The 286-nt window shown below is 45.1% G+C and overlaps 1 long non-coding RNA gene across 1 annotated transcript in view; it reads right to left on the bottom strand.

The window, feature by feature from the left end:
- Nucleotides 1-286, bottom strand: part of LOC116697864 (uncharacterized) — a 12867-nt gene that overhangs the window by 4448 nt on the left and 8133 nt on the right. The window contains exon 2 of the long non-coding RNA XR_004334065.1: nucleotides 165-170. This is a non-coding gene — a long non-coding RNA (uncharacterized LOC116697864). The remainder of the gene's footprint in view (nucleotides 1-164; nucleotides 171-286) is intronic.

Below are 286 nucleotides of genomic sequence, written 5' to 3'. Positions count from 1 at the left end.
AGATCCCATCAGCTAGATAACTCTTTCTCCAGCTTTGGTCAGTAAAAGGCAGGATTAGCTGGGAGACTTCTTTTTAGACCAGGGACACTTGTGAAATACCTGCACAACAGGGACAGGAAGTAGAACAGGGACAGGAAGTAGTTTTATTGCAGATTCTGGTCAACTAGTGGCTGTTGGAGCAGTGTTTAGCCATTGACAACGAGCTAGCTGTTATGGTTTGGGGTTTTATTGGGGTTATGTTTGCCGTCTTGCCTTGTGTTTGTTCTTGGTATTCTCCCCAGTCTTG

The sequence above is a fragment of the Etheostoma spectabile genome, chromosome 11 (assembly GCF_008692095.1).
Source record: "Etheostoma spectabile isolate EspeVRDwgs_2016 chromosome 11, UIUC_Espe_1.0, whole genome shotgun sequence".
Classification (NCBI taxonomy): Eukaryota; Metazoa; Chordata; class Actinopteri; order Perciformes; family Percidae; genus Etheostoma; species Etheostoma spectabile.
Note: the sequence above shows the minus strand (reverse complement) of the source record. Positions and strands in the feature narration are given on the sequence as shown.